Source organism: Penaeus chinensis, chromosome 20 (genome assembly GCF_019202785.1).
Source record: "Penaeus chinensis breed Huanghai No. 1 chromosome 20, ASM1920278v2, whole genome shotgun sequence".
In the NCBI taxonomy this organism is placed as follows: domain Eukaryota; kingdom Metazoa; phylum Arthropoda; class Malacostraca; order Decapoda; family Penaeidae; genus Penaeus; species Penaeus chinensis.
The window spans coordinates 23,905,218-23,914,944 of NC_061838.1; the positions used below are offsets into that span (position 1 = coordinate 23,905,218).

Below are 9,727 nucleotides of genomic sequence, written 5' to 3' on the forward strand. Positions count from 1 at the left end.
TTTAAGACCTTCTTGTATAATCGATGGCAATCTTTTTGGCCAAGTCTACACACTAATGAATTACATACTGTAAAACTGTCAATCTCCTCCTGGTCAGCTCCATTCCATCGGAACAGACGTTGGGAGACGGCCCTCGCCCGCTTACGCATTGGCCACACCCGTCTAACACACTCATATCTAATGTCACAATCCAATCCACCCCTATGTCCCTTATGTAATGTTCCTCTTTCAGTCCCACATATTCTATTGTCATGCCCATGTTTTGAAGCAGCCCGTACCTCTACTTTCTCCCACCTATCCTCCCTACATAGACATCCCAACTTATCAGACATCCTAACAGAATCTCACACTTTCTGCTTTGACAACCTGTTTTCCTTCCTCAAACGCATATGTATCCTTCACTTGATCTAATCCTTTACATTACCTCATCCGACCCTAACCCATTCACTTACCAATCCTTTAACCCAGCTTTAACAACTAATCACTAACCCAAACACCCTTCACTAACATTAACTATAGGGCTACATGACCTTAGATGTCTAGCACATTTATTTTGCCTTTAACCATTAACCATTAACCATTCATAAAGTCTTTCCTCTTCCAACGCACTTTCCAGGTCAAAATTGCCTCTGCCACATCATCTTCCCACAAGGCAGTGTGCTCAGTACCACTTTATTCCTTCTTGTTGTAAATTACATTGTCTCAGTTCTACCACCAGGAGCCCGGTCATCATTATATGATGATTTAACCATCTATGCCACTGGCACATCAATACCAAATCTCTACCAATTTCTTCAATCTGCAATATCATCAGTATCTTCCTGGGCCACAAACCATGACTTTCGCTTTTCTACCTCCAAGTCTTTCTCCATCCTTTTCTCTCGCACATGTGCAGGTCCCCAACCTCCACTCTATGGCACTCCACTCCAATACCGTTCCTCTGGCAAATTCCTAGGCGTCATTTTTGACTCCAAACTGTCTTGGCGAGACCATATTCTCTACATTAAAGAAAAAACTCGACGCCGTCTCCGAATCTTACAAACCCTATCCCATATATCCTGGGGCTGAGATCTCTGTGGTCTTCGCTTAGCCCTAGGTGCCTTCCGCTCCTCTCCAGTTGAGAGCCTGTACACTGAATCCGGCATACCATCTCTCTCTCGACGCCATGCCCTTCTCTCTCTCCGATGTTATACTCGATTCCACCAACTTCCCCTCACTAAACTAACTATCCCACGATCCCTACTTCCTACCTTTGCTTCTCCACTTTTACCTACTCCTTTCTCCACTCGCATGGATACCCTCCTCTCCCATTCCCCTTTTCCCCATCCCCGAGCTCTCCCGTTCTCTGTCCATTCTGTCCCTCCATGGCTTATACCTTGCCCCCATATTTGCTCCTCTGTCTTCCCTGACCCACCAAAATCAAATATTTCTCCCACTGTCCTTCTCACCCATTTCCTTGACCATGCCTCCACTCATTCCTCCAGTATTCCCGTCTACACTGACGGCTCCAAATCCACCTCCGGTGCTAGTTTTGCAGTAATCTTCCCAACTCGTACTTTCAAATACCCCCTCCCTCCTGAATCCAGTGCCCTTACAACAGAACTGTATGCACTCCTTTTTGCTTTAAAACACATATACTCACTCCCCTCTTCCTCTTTTACATTTTTTACTGACTCCCGTAACTCATTAACACACTCCTATCTGCTGTCACACTCTAATCCATTCCTATGTTCCCTATGTAATGTCCCTCTTTCTGTTCCACACATTCTATTGACATGCCCACGCTTTGATGCAGCCCATACCTCGTTTCCCCCCACCTATCCTCCTGTCACCGACCTCCCAACCTATCTTACATCCTTACAGAATCTCACACTTTCTGTTTTGACAACCTGTTTTCTTTCCTCAAACGCAGACATATCCTTCACTTCATCTAAACCCTTTACCTTACCCGACCTTAACCCATTCACATTCAATTCCTTTACCCAACTTTAGCAACTAACCACTAACTCAACCAACCTTCACTACCATTTACTATAGTGCTACATGACCTTAGATGTCTAGCACTTTTATTTTGCTTTTAACCATTAACCATGTAACATCATCAGGTGAACTCCGGACCACTCTCGATTTGATGGTACACTTCCTACTTTGATGTACTCCACTCAAAAATTGTTCAAGATCACTCCTATGCTCGTTGTAAAGCTAATCGTAGAACATCCATCCACCTGAACGTCGTGTACCGAAAAGGCTTCCTTTTCCTCTGCTCTTGAAACCTGTGATGGACTCCAGTCGACCATACCGATCCCTTGGAGTTTTTCCAACAGTGAGCACCATCTGATCCTTCCTCAGCATAGTTAAACCAGGCCGAAGTGGTGGACTGGCGTCTCCACTGCAGGTCCTCATCTAACACAACACTCCTTACAACATCGTACTGCAAAGAGAATCTGGCATAAATACAATGTTATGGTTATCATATCCACATGTAAACTAAAACTGATTGTTTTACAAGGCATATATATATGTGTATTATATATATATATATATATATATATATATATATATATATATATAATATATATATTATATATATATATATATATATATATATATATATATATATATTATAAGGCACAGGCACAAGCGTTGTGCCTGTGCCTTATCTAATCCCAGACCCCAAGTGGTCCCACATGCAGTTGCCTGCTGGTCTATACCTTGTATGCCCACTCATATACGTCACTTGCACTGATTCACCCTCTCGTTGAGGATTAACATTTAGTCCTTCATTCATGCTGGTCCCTTTCCTACTTCCCGGAAGACCATCATCTTCCTCAGAATTAGTGTCCTCAACAATAGTGTCTGGCTCCAGGTCTTGCTCTTGCTCAGAGTTTGCGAAGAACTAACGTTTCTCTCGGCAAACGATAAACTTAGTGCAGTACTCACCTTATACTGTGATTCCTGTTCTTCCTCTAGTGAAGTTCCATCAGGGAGGTCTCTTCGTGTATCCTTTGGGTATGCTTGTCTAGCCCCCGGCGCTTGAGTTCCCGGGATAACGGCTTCCGGCGCTGTCTTCAAGTTCTCCAGGTGAACGTCCATTGTCTTTATCGTCCGGAGATCCTTGGTCCTGTAGACATAAGGCTTCACCTCTTGAATAACCCTAAATGGCCCTTCCCATTTCCTAGAAAGTTTACAATCTCAATTCTTCATTGCAACTTCGACAAACATTCGCGTACCTGGTTGCATTTTTTTCTTATTCTATCGAATTCTGCACTGTCTATCAGCTGCTTGCCACAAGTTCTCACAAATGTACTCGTCCAATTGTGCCCTCTGAGCTCGTCTCCTCGCGAAATCATCAGATATATGGTTGCTACTATTCAGTCCTGTCCAACATTCCGTTTCCGAGTCACTATTTCCATCGGTGCACAATGGGGCGAGCACGCGACGTCACTTCTTCAGTGGCACCTGCCCCCTTGCTAACTGTTGCTGATGTCGATGCTGCGGCTACTGTCCCCCTCCTTTCCTTCTTCATTTCAGCAATTACCCTCCTTAATTTTACATGATGGCAGTCTTCATATCGGCATTCTCGCTTCGCAGTCCCTCCATGATTTCTGGTCCTGATACAATATCCAAACGGCATGGGTTAAAATCACTAGGTTGTTTACCCATACGTGAGTGAAGTGCCTTGGTGCTCTGCTGGGTTGTGGCGGTCCGGGTCAGGTCGCCTTCGGAATCGTCTCCCACAGCGCCTTCAACGTATTCATCAGCTTGACCTCGTCGTCCGACATACACCCACACGGAAGTCAGCTGCTGGTCTCGTATCGTTTACCTGTGGAAATTAAATTCTTCACTATCGATACCGATATACCACAGTGTCCTCTACCTACGCCACATAAATAGGGTACATTTCAAGAATAGAAGTATGGTCGATTAATATCGCTGCATCTCTACACTGCCCTCACTTGGCTTACCTCATCAACCATTACATGTATTTGAATTGTCAAGGCACACTATCAAAAATACTAAAGTCACTCTTAAATCAGAATTACACAAAACATTCCAGTATGTGGGAATATAATCACCTTACATTCCATTAACATATAAGGTTTCTAATAAAAAAAAAACACACAAAAAAATTAACAACAAAACCAAATAGGAAGCTGATACAATAAAGTTTATTATAGCGGACTTGGTTCATTCAACTTCATTCCTCTCTCTGTGATGTCACCAACGCTATGACGTCATCATACACTCACGAACGAACACACATACTCCAGTTGCACGCACGGGCACGCGCCTCGCTTGCATTTACTTTGACTAAGAAAGGTTCAGAAATTCTAAGTAATCCATCTTTTACACAAGGCACTGATTATTTTCTTGTTGCTCCTCTCTCTAGTGCTGTGTAGTGCAGCGGTAGCGATCTCGTCTAGCAATCTTGCTGACCTTCGTTCAAATCCCTCGCCTCGTGGATGGTAACCCCGGCCATTCCTTGCACACAGGGGATGACTTAGAAGCATAATAAAACAGACACTATGTCACACCAAGAATATCCATTGTAACAAATGGAATCAAATTAACCTAGACCTTTTATTCTCGGTGTCATACTGTCGGCTCTGTTGACAGAAATTGGTTATATATGGATTTTAACTCAGTATCCATTCTCTCTTAATTCCAGTCTTTTAGGAGTAGGGTTTCAAGATGTGTAAAATGTACAAATTCCTTTATGCATAAATGTTTGATTTGTGTGATCTTGCAATTAATTCCCTGGTTACTGCTGCTTCATGTAGATTGCAAGTGTACTCGGTTTGTGTAAGGATTAATATCTAAGTATATAAGGAAGGCGCGGCAAACACTCATACTTATCACACAAAGTATTACTTAATTTCACTTACATTTAATAGGTTTAGATCCTCCTCGACCACTCTAAGATCCAGTCATTGAAAACCCAGGTCGAACTCGAAAGTCTCGTAAGACGGTCTGCCCGGCACTGTGCTGCAGCTGCGACTCTTCTTGAGCATCGCCGGTCAGCTGAGGTCATCAGTTCTAGCGACAAACAACTCATTGCCTCGGCCAGGGTACGGGATTCGCACCCTAATGCCCGAGTGTTACACCTATATCCCCCCGCAGGACTATTAAAGGAACTTTCCTATCACGTTGTTTTCACGCCGTTGTGACATATCTATATATATACTTATGTAATATATGTATGTATATATATAATATATATACACACATATATTCAAATACATGTATGTGTGCGTGTATGATTATGGGGCCTGCAGCCAGCCAACCTCCTCTATATGGGGCGGCGTCGGTAGGGGTGGCAGAGGTGGCGCCCACCCGGAGTGACTGCCCGAGGTTAGACCTCAGGCGGACTGTCAGGGTGGGGGCTTGGAACATCCGTTCCCTGCGACAGGACGATCGGTTACCACTACTATCGAGGGAATTGAAACAGCTGAGAGTTGAGGTGGCTGCTCTCTCGGAGGTGAGAAGACCTGGCAGTGGCACGATTAGTGTGGGTGGCTACACCTACTACTGGTCGGGCCGCAGCGATGGCCACCATCTCCAGGGAGTAGCCATAGCCATCTCCAGCAGACTTCAACCCTTGGTAGTTGAGGTCACTCCAGTCGATGAGCGTATTATGGTATTGAGACTGAAGCTTTCATTTGGCTTCATGTCTCTTGTTGCTGTATACGCTCCTACGGATGTATATAAACTTGAGGTGAAAGAGATGTTTTACGCCAAACTTGCATCTGTGGCAGACAGATGTCCTCGGCGAGATATTCGTATTGTGCTGGGCGACTTCAATGCGGTATCCGGCTGTGATCGAGCTGGCTATGAGATGTCTGTCGGTCCTCATTGCTCAGGAGCTGATGCTGGCAGCGAGAATAGCCTCTTTTTCCGTGACTTTGCTAGGTCCCAGAAATTGAGGATTTCTGGCTCCTGGTATCAGCGTTCTGACCCGCATCGCTGGACTTGGTACAGCGATACAGAAAGAGTGGCCAAGGAGATCGACCACATCCTCGTTAGCACTCGATGGAGGATCCTCCAGAACTGCAGGGTATATCGAAGCGCTGAGTTCTGTGGAACTGACCATATAATAGTAGTGGCTACTCTCCGGGTCCACTTTAGAACCCCCCGTCGCCCAAATGAACACCCTAGGGTGTTTCATTTGGACAGATTGAGGGAGGACGAGTGTACCCGGGGGTTTGCCGAGGCTATCTCTGGTCGTCTCACAGCACTCGAGGGCCAGACGGACCCTGTTCTTATGTGGGATACCTTCAAGCGTGAAACGCTTGATGCAGCTCAGGAATCCATTGGTGAACGCCCAAGAACAAGACAGAATTCCATCTCGCAGGAGACGCTGGAAGCCACAGATGCTTGTCGTGCGGCTCGACTCTCAGGGGATCGCACTTTGCACCGCTCTCTGGTGCGTAGGACTAGGTCACTGTTGAGAAGGGATAAGGAACAGTTTATCAGTAGTCTTGCAGAGGAGGTCGAAAGCCATTTCCTTGTAAATGACCTTCGTCCTGCCTACCAAGCTCTGAGAAAGCTGAACTCCAAGTCCCCCTCACAGACGGCTGCAGTCCGCTCAGCAAGTGGCCAGATAATCTCAGATCCTGATGGGGTGCGTGTGCGTTGGGCTGAGTATTTTGAGCAGTTGTATAAGGTTGATCCACCAACAGTTAACATGGATGCGGGTAATGTTGAGACTCCTCTGCCAGATCCACCCATCAGCGAGGATCCACCCTCCCTGACCGAAATCAGGGGGGCGATCTCCAAGCTGAAGAGTGGTAAAGCAGCAGGTGTCTGTGGCATCCCAGCTGAACTGTTAAAGGCTGGTGGAGAACCTATGGCAAGGGGCTTGCATGCAGTCCTGTCTGCCATCTGGCAGACTGGTACCTTTCCCCCTGACCTGCTGAGGGGTGTGGTCATCCCTCTCTGGAAGGGGAAAGGGGATCGGTGGGACTGCAGCAATCACCGAGGCATTACACTACTCAGTGTACCAGGCAAGGTACTCGCACACATCTTACTGAGACGTATCAGGGACCACCTGTTGAGGCACCAAAGACCGGAGCAATCTGGTTTCACTCCTGGTAAGTCCACAATAAGACCGCATCCTGGCGCTTCGAATCATTATAGAGCGCCGTCGTGAGTTCGGACGTGGGCTGCTCGCAGCCTACATCGATCTCAAGAAGGCGTTTGACACGGTGCATCGCGAATCTCTCTGGGAGATCCTGAGACTAAGAGGAATTCCAATAAGGATTATTGGACTAATAGCAAACCTGTATACAGGCACTGAAAGTGCTGTAAAGTGTGGTGGGGGCCTGTCGAGCTTCTTCCCTGTTAGTTCAGGGGTGAGGCAAGGCTGTGTTCTTGCACCAACACTTTTCAACACTTGCATGGATTGGATACTGGGTAGAGCTACTGTCCAAAGTCACTGTGGAGCAACTCTGGGCAATATCAAGGTTACAGACCTTGACTTTGCCGATGATGTTGCCGTACTCTCTGAATCTTTGGAAACCCTTGTGGCGGCTCTTGATGCATTTAGCAATGAAGCGAAGCCCCTGCGGCTAGAGGTATCCTGGACCAAGACCAAGATCCAGGATTTTGGGGGCCTGCTAGGAGACCCTGTACAGTCGATACGTGCTTGCGGTGAAAACATCGAAGTCACAAAGAGCTTTATATACCTCGGTAGTGCATTTCACGACTCTGGGCTGTCAGACCAAGAAATCAGTAGACGGATTGGCCTGGCAGCAGGGGTCATGAAATCTCTCGACAAGAGTATTTGGAGATGTCGGTACCTGTGCAGAAGGACCAAGTTACGTGTTTTCAAGGCCCTGATACTGCCAGTTTTACTCTATGGTAGTGAAACTTGGACACTATCTTGTGCTCTGGAATCTCGTCTTGACGCCTTTTGTAACAGATCCTTGCGCCGGATCATGGGGTACAGTTGGCGGGACCATGTGTCCAACCAACGGCTGCACCGTGAGACCGGTACAGGACCTGTTACTTGCACAATCTGTGATCGCCAACTCAGGCTATATGGCCACTTGGCTCGACTCCCACAGGATGATCCTGCCCATCAGGTTGTCTCTGTCCGAGACAACCCTCGGTGGAGGAGGCCTGTGGGACGACCGAGAAGGTCTTGGCTTGGGCAAATCGATCAAACATGTCGTGAGGAACTAGAGATGGGCCGGGCCCCTGCCTGGCGGCTCGCCATGAGGGATCCTCGTAGGTGGAAGCGGAGGGTGGATGCGGCTATGCGCCCCTGCCGGCGTTAGCTCCATAATGATGAATGATGATGCGTGTATGTGTATGTATGTGTATATATGTATATATATACATTCAAATACATATATGTGTGCGTGTATGTTTATGTATGTATATATATATATATATGTGTGTGTGTGTGTGTGTGTGTGTGTGTGCGTGTGCGTGTGTGCGTGTGTGCGTGTGTGTGTGTGTGTGTGTGTGTGTGTGTGTGTGTGTGTGTGTGCGTGCGTGCGTGCGTGCGTGCGTGCGTGCGTGCGTGTGTGTGTGTGTGTGGATGTGTGTTTGTGTGTGTGTGCGTGTGCAGCGACAAGTTGGGCAACATCTCTAAGACACATGAACAGCGAAGATATACTAAATAAAATAAGACTTACTCCTTCGGATGAAAGAAGGAAAAGGGGCGACATGATTATGCTGTTCAGTTTTGTTAAAGGAAAAGTGAAGGTAAATAGAAATAACTTTATGATACTGAACAAAAGAACGAAAAGACAGTAAAAAGTTGAAAAGTAAAGGAAGACGATAATGATGTCAAAAACTTCAGTTTTCCTAACAGGATTCGTAATCTATTAATCTCCCAAATAAAGTGGTGTGTGTCAAAAATGTCCATTCATTTAAACAGTTACATGATAATCTAAATATAGCAGACGGAACCCTCTGAGCTTAGCTTTACCATATTGAAACAACTAGGTAAGAACTCACGCACACGCGCACGCGCACGCACACGCACACGCACACGCACACGCACACGCACACGCACACGCACACGCACACGCACACGCAAACGCGCACGCACACGCACACGCACACGCACACGCACACGCACACGCAAACGCACACGCACACGCACACGCACACGCACACGCACACGCACACGAACACGCACACGCACACGCACACACGTGTATGTGTATCGGCACACATCCAGATATACAGAGAAAACTTGTCGTGCAATTGCTGTTCATTCATAAATCGCGGCCGGTGCTGCCCCCACGCGGCCGCCGAGGAAACCACCGCCGCTCATCAGCTGATCATGTTGCCGTAAAGGGGTCAGGGATTTATCAGAATTTGAACCACTCGAAACAAACTATTAAATCACACGCGTTATGGTCAAGGCTTTCAAAACCCGACTGTTCATTCGGCATAGCAATAAGGCCCAAAATAGCGTCCCATTGGTGTCCCCTTGGCCCTCACAGCTGAGAATCGAGGAGTGGTGTGCTGTGCCAAGTTAGTAAAATCCCTTTTTTGTTAACTCAAGTGTAGATTATGCAATCCCTGTTTAAGTAGAGAACAGCTTAGTAGTAGGTGTTAGTGGTTTACAGGTATGTGCACTTGTAAAAATGGAAATTAGAGGGACTGATGTGTCTATAATCACAAACATGTGTGGATGTGTGGTGTGCCGGTAGCGGTTATGATGTACCAAAGGCTACTACTATATAGGTGTTTATTACCTTTGGAAGAA

At 46.6% G+C, this 9,727-nt stretch overlaps 1 protein-coding gene across 3 annotated transcripts in view; it reads left to right on the forward strand.

The window, feature by feature from the left end:
* The first annotated feature begins 9,276 nt into the window (after positions 1-9,276).
* The window catches only part of LOC125036004 (putative ATPase N2B), a 9,832-nt gene continuing 9,381 nt past the window's right edge, over positions 9,277-9,727 (forward strand). Inside the window, exon 1 of one of the 3 annotated variants that reach the window (XM_047628350.1) lies at positions 9,277-9,492. The gene's annotated coding sequence lies outside the window, so the exon portion shown is untranslated. The other 2 variants (XM_047628349.1, XM_047628351.1) reach the window with 2 other exon arrangements.